The sequence below is a fragment of the Procambarus clarkii genome, chromosome 50, assembly GCF_040958095.1.
Source record: "Procambarus clarkii isolate CNS0578487 chromosome 50, FALCON_Pclarkii_2.0, whole genome shotgun sequence".
In the NCBI taxonomy this organism is placed as follows: domain Eukaryota; kingdom Metazoa; phylum Arthropoda; class Malacostraca; order Decapoda; family Cambaridae; genus Procambarus; species Procambarus clarkii.
Window position 1 is genome coordinate 15,025,882 of NC_091199.1, and position 11,976 is coordinate 15,037,857.

General features: G+C 47.9%; 2 non-coding genes across 2 annotated transcripts; one reads left to right on the plus strand and one right to left on the minus strand.

Moving 5' to 3' along the window:
- Positions 1 to 3,106: 3,106 nt before the first annotated feature.
- TRNAM-CAU (transfer RNA methionine (anticodon CAU)) lies at positions 3,107 to 3,179 on the minus strand. The gene has a single exon. It is a non-coding gene; the product is annotated as a tRNA-Met (tRNA).
- An 891-nt stretch (positions 3,180 to 4,070) lies between these two features.
- Positions 4,071 to 4,143, plus strand: TRNAM-CAU (transfer RNA methionine (anticodon CAU)). Its single transcript has one exon. It is a non-coding gene; the product is annotated as a tRNA-Met (tRNA).
- Positions 4,144 to 11,976: the final 7,833 nt, after the last annotated feature.

Sequence of the window (11,976 nt, forward strand, 5' to 3'; positions counted from 1 at the left end):
GCACAGGCAGGGAGCTCCAGCGGTGTAGGCCTTCTTATCAAGTTGGTCATGGCATTTTTTCTTATTACCACAGTTATCCAAGTGGGTTTACAGATCCAATGAAACATAGCTGATTTAATGCATGGCTTAATCTTTGAGACAAGCATATGACTAACTTGGCTGTGTTCAGTCATTTGAATGTTCGCGCTTGCTTCCAGGTCTTCCTTCCAGGTTTTGAAGGCCTCCAGCGGTGAAGGCCTTCAACATATTCCGTAAGATAGTTGGAGGTCCCATGAGGGGAGGTCAGGGCGCTCTTGTTGACACACATAGTCCAATATTATGTTGATGGTCCTGTCCACTGGAACCTTAATGAATAGACTTTCAACGTCAAGGGAAGATATGATCCCAAGGTTCTCTAGTTTTCAGAACATCAATAAATTTGTCGCTTGATTTAAAAGAAAATGTTGTGTGTGTGTGTGTGTGTGTGTGTGTGTGTGTGTGTGTGTGTGTGTGTGTGTGTGTGCCCGCTGATCCAGTAATGCAAAATAACCAGTGAAATAATAAGTGAAAAATCATCTTGAGGCAATGGAGTTGGAACACCAATATCACAGGCCAGAGTGTGGTCGGGCTGATTATAAAAGCATGATTGGGCTCCGGTTGGGGCCACTAGAACCTCCCAGTGAATTGAGTAGAGTTCCAGGTTTGGTCAGCTTTTGCTGGTTGTCCACGAAGTTGGGCCAGGTGCAGAATTTTGAAAATGTTGGCCTTGTACATAAGAGTAAGTCCACCAACGTCATGGTGGTGTTGCTCTGATGTTCAGACCATTCCCACTAGACTTGTTTATGACTAGAGACGAGTCTTCTTGCACGGCTCTCCACTTTGTGCAACAGTCTGATGAATGATAGAGAGGCAGGCAGGCCAGGAAAGGGGTGTATACTTTATTTACATGAGAGCAAACTTGTGCTTCATATAAGGTTTTGTAGCTCCTGCTGCCAGAATGATGCAAGCTTTCTCTCTCTCTCTCTCTCTCTCTCTCTCTCTCTCTCTCTCTCTCTCTCTCTCTCTCTCTCTCTCTCTCTCTCTCTCTCTCTCTCTCCATGCCTCTGTCACCCCCTTTCCCTCCTCTCTCCTTTTCACTGTCTCGCCCTTGCTCTTCCCCTTCCCTCTTCTAACTCGCCCCTTTCTAACTTACCACCTCTCTCTCTCTCTTTCCCCCCTCCGCCTTTCCCTCTCTCTCCCCTTCCTACTTTACCTCTCTCCCTCTTCCCCTCTCTCTTACTCATCACACTGTGTTTTCACATGACCATCGTGTTCCATGTTGTGAAGTCGTCCAAGAGAGAGTGGACAATGATGCACGGACACTTGCTTCACCTCACGCAAGCTGCCTCTCCTGCCCTCTCTCTCTCTCTCTCTCTCTCTCTCTCTCTCTCTCTCTCTCTCTCTCTCTCTCTCTCTCTCTCTCTCTCTCTCTCTCTCTCTCTCTCTCTCTCTATCTCCCTCTCCCTCCTATCCTCTCCCTTCTACTGTCTTACTCTCTCCACTTCCTTTCCTCCTCTGTTCTCATCCCCGATCTCCGAACCATTTATTTATTTATTTTATATTTATTTATATACAAAAAGGTACATTGGGTTAGAGAGAATACATAGCATAGTATTTAACAATCTTGTAAAGCCACTAATTTCTTTTCCTCCCATGTCTGTCCTTCCCCTCTCATCTCTCCCCTCATGCCCCCCCCCCTCTCTTTCTCCTCCTCTCACCCCTTTATTTTGTGTATCCATTCCTCCACCTCCCCGCCTCATTGTTTATCTCTCCTTCACCACCCTCTCTCGTATCACCCCTTCCCTTTTCTCCATTATCTTCCTTCTCCTCTTTATTATCCCTCTCCATTATCCCCCATTCTTAACTCCTTCCCTCTGTCCTGTATTCTTTCTGTCCATTACTCCTCTCTTTTTCTCTCCCTTATCCTCCTTTCTTTTCTCACCCCCCCCTCTCTCTCTCACTCCCCTGTAACCTGCAGGTTACAGTCACCTGCAGGCGTCCAGTGGCCGGCTGCTGGGAAGGTTACAATCACTGCGGTACATACAGTGGCCGGCTGCTGGGAAGGTTACAATCACTGCGCTACATACAGTGGCCGGCTGCTGGGAGGGTTACAATCACTGCGGTACATACAGTGGCCGGCTGCTGGGAAGGTTACAATCACTGCGCTACATACAGTGGCCGGCTGCTGGGAGGGTTACAATCACTACGCTACATACAGTGGCCGGCTGCTGGGAGGGTTACAATCACTGCGCTACATACAGTGGCCGGCTGCTGGGAGGGTTACAATCACTGCGCTACATACAGTGGCCGGCTGCTGGGAGGGTTACAATCACTACGCCTCTACCCTACCCTCTGAGGGTAGAGCAAATGCCCAATTCACTCAATTGTATACGGGCCTGATTAGGGCAGCGTTTGGGATCCTCTCGGACGTAGGTTCGAATCCTCGTTACGGCCCTTGTGGATCTGTTCACTCAGTTGTTTGAATTGTAGTTCAAGGTAGTTCAAACACTCAGGTATTCACGTAGCCTAAGGTGGCACGATGGGTAGGGGTGGTACACTATATTGTATTCTGGTATTTCTGGGTGAGAAACATTTTTGAATTTGTGTGTAAAAATTGCCGTATTTTTTTTGTCCTTACATTAACTAATTCGTCTATTAAAAAATTGACATTGGTGGTGTATATTTATATAATCTTTGTCAACGTAAACAAATAATTGTGGTTTGTATTGTTAGGCTTTGGTGTGTGTGTGTGTGTGTGTGTGTGTGTGTGTGTGTGTGTGTGTGTGTGTGTGTGTGTGTGTACTCACCTACTTGTGCTTGCGAGGGGTTGAGCTCTGCTCTTTCGGCCCGCCTCTCAACTGTCAATCAATCAACTACTAACTCATTTTTTTTCCACACACTCCCCTTCCTACCCCCAGGAAACAGCTCGTAGCTGCTGTCTAACTCCCAACTACCTATTTACTACTAAGTGAATAGGTTTATAAGGGTGAAAGAAATTGTTTCCGCAGGGGCCGGGAATCGAACTCCGGACTTCAGGATTACGTATCCATCGTCCTGTCCACTCAGCCACCAGCGCCTTCAAAACATCTGCCCCGAGTGAGGATCGAACTCACGACCTTGAGATTATGAGACTCACGCGCTGCCTACTGCGCCATCGAGGCTTGTGTGTGTGTGCATGCCTGTCAGTAAGAACACACACACACACAGCTATATGGGTCTGATAGCTGAGTGCATAGCGCTCTGGACTCGTAATCCTAGGATCCCGGTTCGATCCCAGCGCCGACAGAGCTCTACAAATGGGCAGAGTTTTTTCCACCCTGATGTCCCTGTTACCTAACAGTAAATAGGTAACTGGGAGTTAGACAGCTGCTACGGGCTGCTTCATTGGTGTGGGGGGGGGGGGGGATGAATTGATTGACAGTTGAGAGGCGGGCCGAAAGAGCAGAGCTCAACCCCCGCAAGCACAACTAGGTGAATACACTCAGGGGAGCCTCACGGCTGAGTGGACACCGCTCGGGAGGGTTGTAGTCCCAAGGGTTCGATTCCCAGACGAGGCGGAAACAAATGGGCATAGTTTCTTTTACCCTGATGCCGCTGTTCACCTAGCAGTAAATTAGATACCTGGGAGTTAGACAATAGCTGCTACGGGATTCTTTCTAGTGATGTGTGTGTGTATTCACCTAGTTGTGCTTACGGGGGTTGAGCTCTGCTCTTTCGGCCCGTTAGTAGTTACTAACTACTATTTTTGTCCACACACACACACACACACACACACACACACACACACACACACACACACACACATAAAGTAGTTAGTAAACAGTTGATTGACAGTTGAGAGGCGGGCCGAAAGAGCAAAGCTCAACCCCCGCAAACACAACTAGGTGAACACACACACACACACACACACACACACACACGTGTGTGTGTGTGTGAGGGAAAAATATATGTAATATAAATAAACTGGTTAAAAAGGCGGGGTCCAAAAGCTGGCAGCTCGGTTCTGCAGAAACAAATAATAAATACAAATAGTAATATGTCTATATACACAAGCCTCGATGGCGCAGTAGGCAGCGCGTGAGTCTCATAATCTCAAGGTCGTGAGTTCGATCCTCACTCGGGGCAGATGTTTTCTTGAAAACAAATGAGAATTGCTGATGTTACACTGCTTGATACCTGCTTGGTGGGGTTCTGGGAGTTCTTCTACTCCCCAAGCCCGGCCCGAGGCCAGGCTTGACTTGTGAGAGTTTTGTCCACCAGGCTGTTGCCTGGAGCGGTCCGCAGGCCCACACACCCACCACAGCCCGGTTGGTCCGGCACTCCTTGGAGGAAACAATCTAGTTTCCTCTTGAAGATGTCCACGATTGTTCCGGCAATATTTCTTATGCTCGCTGGGAGGACGTTGAACAACCGCGGACCTCTGATGTTTATACAGTGTTCTCTGATTGTGCCTATGGCACCTCTGCTCTTCACTGGTTCTATTCTGCATTTTCTTCCATATCGTTCACTCCAGTATGTTGTTATATTATTTTAAGGACCTGAGATATGAGGACAAGGACCTGAGATGTGAGGACAAGGACCTGAGATATGAGGACAAGGACCTGAGATGTGAGGACAAGGACCTGAGATATGAGGACAAGGACCTGATATATGAGGACAATGGGCCGAGACATGAGAACAGTGTGAAAGAACAGTGTCCAAACTCCCTTGGACCATCGGGAATCGAGGGCCGACTCTGTGACAGTCCAGGTCGTTGCTGTATTGACCAATCTAAGTGGATGGCACTCACAATACATCGGTAGTGACTGGCACCCCACAGTTCCTCCTCTGTTGGGGAGGGGGGGTGAACCTTGCGGCTGAGTAGACAGTGCCCTGGGGTCGTAGTCCTAAGGGCCCGGGTTCGATCCCCGGCCGAGGGCGGAGACAAATGGCCATAGTTTCTTTCACCCTGATGCCGCTGTTTACCTAGCAGCAAATAGGTACCTGGGAGTTAAACATCTGCTATGGGCTGCTTCCTGAGGACGTGTGTGTGTGCGCGCGTGTACACCTAGTTGTATTCACTTAGTTGTGTATGCGAGGGTGGAGCTCTGCTCTTTCTGCCCGCCTCTCAACTGTCAATCAACTGTTCTCATATTCAACCCAAGTAAAACAGAAACAAACAAAACTTAGGGGCCAGCCAGAGGCTTAGGGCCCGCGCAGGAATATTCCTGCAAAAAAAAAAAAAATCAACTGTTACTAACTACTTTTTCCACACACACACACGATGGTTCGGGGTTCGATTCCCGGGCGCCGGCGAGAAACAATGGGCAGAGTTTCTTTCTCCCTGATGCCCCTGTTACCTAGCAGTTAATAGGTACCTGGGAGTTAGCCGTTACGGGCTGCTTCCTGTGTAATTAGCTAACTCCCAGGTACCTATTTACTACTAGGTAACAGGGGCATCAGGGTGAAAGAAACTTTGCCCATTGTTTCTCGCCGGCGCCGGGAATCGAACCCCGGACCACCGGATTACGTGTTCAACGTGCCTCGCCAGGCTGGACGGTAGAGCGACGGTCTCGGTTCATGCAGGTCGGCGTTCAATCCCCGATCGTCCAAGTGGTTGGACACTCCCCTGATAATTCCTTCCTTGCTCCGGTGCTACTGGAGTCTACTCCGAGATGGTTATACATGTCTGACACGAGTGTTGCTGCGCTCTTCCCGCCATTTCTCTTCCCCCCGTCATGTATCATCTCCTTGCACACGAGTCTGCTAAAGTCGAGCAGCCATGTCTCTCACTCTCTGTAGATTGTCCAGGTTCCCTGGGAACATTCCGCAGTCCTTATCTGTTCGGGTTCGTCTGATCAGCTGTGCATCGTAGGCAAAGATTTGAATATAGCATCATTCTTCCTCAGTGATTTCATTGACAGGTATAACAATCAATATAGAGTCCTGGTGGTACTTTCAGACTTCCATTCTCATCTCTTGTGTAAAGGAGGAAATGTATATGTTTATCTCTCAGAATGTTTGGTAATATGTTTATTGTTTGTGATGTGTGTCTATGTATGTATTAACACGATGTACTGAACGGGGTGAGAATAGCTTGAGCTACCTCATCCCTTTGTGTGTATTTTACCTCAATAAACTTATTTCAATTTCAATTTCAATTCTCATCTCTCAAAGCTTGTTATTACGTTGCTGTGTCGTTGGTGACACAGCACACCAGAAGATGGAGAAATGACGACGTTTCGACCGTCGTGGACCATTAACAAGTGGTGATAACGACCATTATCATTGTCACGTGTTGATAACGTCGTCGTTTTTCCATCTTCTGACGTGTTGTTTGGTCTTTATATCTTCAACCACGTGTTTAGTCTTTATATCTTCAACCACGTGTTTAGTCTTTATATCTTCAACCACGTTATTGTGACTCGTCGTCTGCTCGCTCTACCATTCTCGTATTGCTTCTCTTATTAATAACACTTTTATATATTTATTTATTTATATACCAAAAGGTACATTGGGGTTGTGAGCGTACAGAACATTGGTGTTCTTATATTCTTGCAAGGCCACTAACACGCACAGCGTTTCCCGCATTTTCCTTCCTCTCTCTCTTACACTTTTTATCGGTTCTCTTCTGTATTCAGCTAGTTGTGCTTGAGGAAGTTGAGCTCTGGCTCTTTGGTCCCGCCTCTCAACTGTCAATCAACTGGTGTACAGGTTCCTGAGCCTACTGGGCTCTATCATATCTACATTGTAAACTGTGTATGGAGTCAGCCTCCACCACATCACTGCCTAATGCATTCCACCTGCTAACTACTGACACTGAAAAAGTTCTTTCTAACGTCCCTGTGGCTCATGTGGGTACTCTTCTTCTTGGGTCGTGTTCTTCCTGGAGTACCTTGTAATTGTACTTCCCCACACAGAGATCACACTAACGTGATGCATCAAATGAACAAATCCACAAGGGCAGTGACGAGGATTCGAACCTGCGTCTGGGAGCATCCTCGTCATTGCCCTTGTGGATTTGTTCATTGTACTTTCCCTTTGCGCCTCAAGGCACTCTGGTGCTGTGGGGCCTTGTTCATTACCCTGGGAGAATGTCCTGATTTGCTGGAAGATCGGAAACCTTAACTTTTCTCATGTGCCTTCGAGTCATATCTGCATCGTTAACATCCTCGTCTTTTGACACTTGCACTGCTATTCCATAAGAACATAAGAACAAAGGCAACTGCAGAAGGCCTATCGGCCCATACGAGGCAGCTCCTATCTATAACCACCCAATCCCACTCATATACTTGTCCAACCCGCGCTTGAAACAATCGAGAGACCCCACCTCCACCACGTTACGCGGCAATTGGTTCCACAAATGTCTCCGTGTCCTGGAAGTGTCTTTCTCCGTGTCCTGGAAGTGTCTCTCCGTGTCCTGGAAGTGTCTCTCCGTGTCCTGGAAGTGTGTGTCTCCGTGTCCTGGAAGTGTGTGTCTCCGTGTCCTGGAAGTGTCTCTCTCCGTGTCCTGGAAGTGTGTCTCTCCGTGTCCTGGAAGTGTGTCTCTCCGTGTCCTGGAAGTGTCTCTCCGTGTCCTGGAAGTGTCTCTCTCCGTGTCCTGGAAGTGTCTCTCTCCGTGTCCTGGAAGTGTCTCTCTCCGTGTCCTGGAAGTGTCTCTCTCCGTGTCCTGGAAGTGTCTCTCTCCGTGTCCTGGAAGTGTCTCTCTCCGTGTCCTGGAAGTGTCTCTCTCCGTGTCCTGGAAGTGTCTCTCTCCGTGTCCTGGAAGTGTCTCTCTCCGTGTCCTGGAAGTGTCTCTGTGTCCTGGAAGTGTCTCTCTCCGTGTCCTGGAAGTGTGTCTCTCCGTGTCCTGGAAGTGTCTCTCCGTGTCCTGGAAGTGTCTCTGTGTCCTGGTAGTGTGTGTCTCCGTGTCCTGGAAGTGTGTCTCTCCGTGTCTTGGAAGTGTGTCTCTCCGTGTCCTGGAAGTGTGTCTCTCCGTGTCCTGGAAGTGTCTCTCTCCGTGTCCTGGAAGTGTGTCTCTCCGTGTCCTGGAAGTGTGTCTCTCCGTGTCCTGGAAGTGTGTCTCTCCGTGTCCTGGAAGTGTGTCTCTCCGTGTCCTGGAAGTGTCTCTCTCTCCGTGTCCTGGAAGTGTGTCTCTCCGTGTCCTGGAAGTGTCTCTCTCCGTGTCTACGTCACTCAAGCAAGTCTGAACGCTTTGAAGGAGCTATTATCCTCTCCTCTCTATGGAGCACATAGAGCTACAAGCATTTTGCCCCAAGAGTGTAACACTTATAAGCCGCGCTGCAATGTGAGTCTTGTACTGTAATGTGTCGCTTTGTACTCACTGGATTTGTGCGCTCTTGAGGGGACATGAAGTAGAGGAGGGTAGAAATAGCCTAAGCTACTCTGTCCCTTTGATATGTATTTTATTGTCTTAATAAACGTACTTGAAGCGAATAGTGTTAATGTCAAAGATTGTGTCATACAGACTGTAAATTTAATTCAATTCTAATTATTTCAGTCGATGTATTTCATTGACACCTAAGAATAATTCCCATAGCTTCTTCTGTATCAGCACAAGATAATGTGTGTAATGAAGGAAGGGCGAAGAGGTAGAACGGCCTATTGACATAGCTCGAGTGCAGGGGGGAGTTGTGTAAAACCCTGGTTTGTGTCTCGGAGAGGCTGCAGGATCCAGTAAGTTCAGTAGAACTTCGGTTTCAACTTTTTTTTAACCATGTCGTAGCTCAGTCAATTATGGCAACGTCTGGGATGCTCACAGACGTAGGTTCGAATCCTCGTCACGGCCCTTGTGGATTTCTTTATCAGCACAAGTTTTTAATTCTGCCTTAAGAACATAAGAATAAAGGTAACTGCAGGAGGCCTATTGGCCCATACGAAGCAGCTCCTATCTTTAACCACCCAATCCCACTGCCTTGCCTTGTGTAAGACAGGACAGGCGCTGTGTAGTCTATCAGGCACCGAACTGTGCTTATGTATATCACCCGCAAGATAGGTACCCCAACACCTGCACCAGAAAATGCTAGTGTCTTTAGAGTTTAGAGGATACAGTCGAGCTTTACACGAGGTGTTGATATCCGATGTTTCTCTACTGTGACATTCTCCCGTTTTCTGTGCGGTGGTGTTCATCCCACTCTCTTTGATATTCATGTGAACTCTATACTGGAGGTGGTCATCACTTAGTGGTATATTGTAGTGTTTTCTCTCAATGTCTACTCCATCCTAGGTGGAGATGAGGTCAAGTCTAATCTGGTTGTTTGGTGTGTGTGTGTGTGTGTGTGTGCGTGTGTGTGTGTGTGCGTGTGTGTGTGTGTGTGTGTGTGCGTGTGTGTGTGTGTGTGCGTGTGTGTGTGTGTGTGCGTGTGTGTGTGTGTGTGTGTGTGTGCGTGTGTGTGTGTGTGCGTGTGTGTGCGTGTGTGTGTGTGTGTGTGTGTGTGTGTGTGTGTGTGTGTGTGTGTGTACTATTTGTGCCTGCAGGATCGAGCTGAAAGCTCTTGAACCTCGCCTTTCTAACCGATTTATTTTATTATGTCTCTATTATGTCTACTACTTAAATTTCTCTCTTAACACGCACGCACACACATCCTCAGGAAGCAGCCCGTGGCAGCTGTCTAACTCCCAGGTACCTATTTACTGCTATATGAACAGAGCATCAGGGTGAAAAAAATCTGCCCTATTGTTTCTGCCTCGGCCGGGAATCAAACCCGGGGCCCTAAGGACAACGAACCCCGAGCGCTGTTCACTCATCCGCGAGGCCCTGGATATATCTGTATGTGACTGAAACACAAATGCATTTGTGTTTCTCACGTGTGCCCCAAAGAATGAGGTGATTTGATAAAATGCTATGCCCAAGATTACCATCCGAGTGCCGGCGGCGAAGTGGTTCAAATAGCTTCGGCTAACACTTCCTTTTGTCCGGTCGTGATGGTCAAGCGGATTAAGGCGTCCTGTAGTTACCAGTTGCGTTGCTCCTGGGGGTATGGATTCGAGTCACTTCTGGGGTGTGAGTTTTCAGTCGCATAAAGTCCTGGGGACCATTCAGGCTTGTTTGCATATATGTATGTATGTGCTCACCTAGATGTATTTGCAGAGGATGAACCTCAGCTCTTGGGTACCACCGCTTACATCTCAGCTGTTGGTATATAGGTCCCAAAGGCTGTTGGGCTCTGTTATATCTACATTGATTGCTGGGTATGGAGTCATGCCTCAGTCTGCCTCAACCTTGGTGCCTTCCATTTATTCAGTATGCTAACACTGACAAAATTCTATGTAATGTGTGTGACTCATTTAGGTGCCTATATTCCATCTATGTTTCCTTGTTCATGTTCTACACCTGTTAAATTATGTCATTGTCTGCCCTGTCTATTTTCCTGAGTATTTTGTATGTGGTAATCATGTCTCCCTCGTCTTTTCTTCAAGTGACGTGAGGTTTAACGTGTAGTCTTTTCTAATAGTTTCGTTTTGTGTTTAACGAGATAATGACTGCACGCTGGTGCCGTCTATTGTAGAAGTGATCAGACACAAACAATATGGAAGATTATGGCATACATTTTGTTCACATTCCTGAAGGCATTTCATATTTTGGCTATATTAATTTTTCTTGACTACTATTACTTGCTGGATACTTGCTGGATGGGGTTCTGGGAGTTCTTCTTCTGCCCAAGCCTAGCCCGAGGCCAGGCTTGATTTGTGAGAGCTTGGTTCACCAGGCTGTTGCTTGGAGCGGCCCGCAGGCCCACAAATCCACGGCCCGGTTGGTCCGGCTCGTCTTGAAGGAATCTCTCCAGTTTTCTCTTGAAGATGTCCACGGTTGTTCCGGCAATATTACAAGCTACGTCATCAAATAATATATAATTGACGTCTTGTACACGTCAATCAAAATCTCAAATAGCTACCAGAGCGTTGGGTACTCCCTGAGTACAGTATTGAGTACAGTACCTACCCCTGAGTACAGTACTGGAGTTGTCTGTACTGGGTGCTGGTGGTGGTACTCCCTGAGTACAGTATTGAGTACAGTACCTACCCCTGAGTACAGTACTGGAGTTGTCTGTACTGGGTGCTGGTGGTGGTACTCCCTGAGTACAGTATTGAGTACAGTACCTACCCCTGAGTACAGTACTGGAGTTGTCTGTACTGGGTGCTGGTGGTGGTGGTCCCTGAGTACAGTATTGAGTACAGTACCTACCCCTGACTACAGTACTGGAGTTGTCTGTACTGGGTGCTGGTGGTGGTACTCCCTGAGTACAGTATTGAGTACAGTACCTACCCCTGAGTACAGTACTGGAGTTGTCTGTACTGGGTGCTGGTGGTGGTGGTCCCTGAGTACAGTATTGAGTACAGTACCTACCCCTGACTACAGTACTGGAGTTGTCTGTACTGGGTGCTGGTGGTGGTACTCCCTGAGTACAGTATTGAGTACAGTACCTACCCCTGACTACAGTACTGGAGTTGTCTGTACTGGGTGCTGGTGGTGGTACTCCCTGAGTACAGTATTGAGTACAGTACCTACCCCTGAGTACAGTACTGGAGTTGTCTGTACTGGGTGCTGGTGGTGGTACTCCCTGAGTACAGTATTGAGTACAGTACCTACCCCTGAGTACAGTACTGGAGTTGTCTGTACTGGGTGCTGGTGGTGGTGGTCCCTGAGTAGTGATGTCTTTGGTGGGGGTGAATCAAATAGTACTGCTAAGGCAGTTATTGACTCTCGCGGACCTCATCAAATTCATAGAAAAGTAACATATGGTTACTGGTTAAGCAGCTGGAACCAATTGTATTGGCGTTTGTCTTTCCATTGGAGACTTCCGACGCCCTGGAAAGGGGGGATCTGCTGCTTGGGTAACAGCTTCTCCCCCGCATCAACCTACCCTGGCTTTGTGCCCTGAAGAGGCCACTCCAGACCGACAACCAGAGCGCAACTCCATAGTCTCCTGAGACTGACGCATACGTCAGGCTGCGAGCAGCCGCGTCCAACAGCCTGGT